We start from the raw sequence: 333 nt of genomic DNA on the forward strand, positions 1-333 counted from the left end.
AAAGTAGGAGGCACTCTCACTAGGTCAACATAGCACTACGAATGAAAGCCAGGTAGCCAGGTCAGAGGCTCGTCGCGCAGCCGCAATCATTGTAGCGCCCTTCCAAAGGTAGTCCGCACAACTAGTAGGGAGGTTTAGGGCACGAGATTACTCCGGTTGTCGGAGCGCTCTGCCTAAACCTATCAGTGAAGGTTTTCCGTGTTCTCCGGAATTATTATCTCAGTTTTTCCTCAGTCTTCCAGGAGTCTAATCTGCATAGCACCTCACGTGAGCACCCGCTTGAGGCTACCCGCGTACACTGTTTTTGTTGAGAAGCCAGGTATCCGCCTCCTC

Source organism: Cystoisospora suis (assembly GCF_002600585.1).
Source record: "Cystoisospora suis strain Wien I chromosome Unknown contig_7111, whole genome shotgun sequence".
Taxonomy (NCBI): Eukaryota; Apicomplexa; class Conoidasida; order Eucoccidiorida; family Sarcocystidae; genus Cystoisospora; species Cystoisospora suis.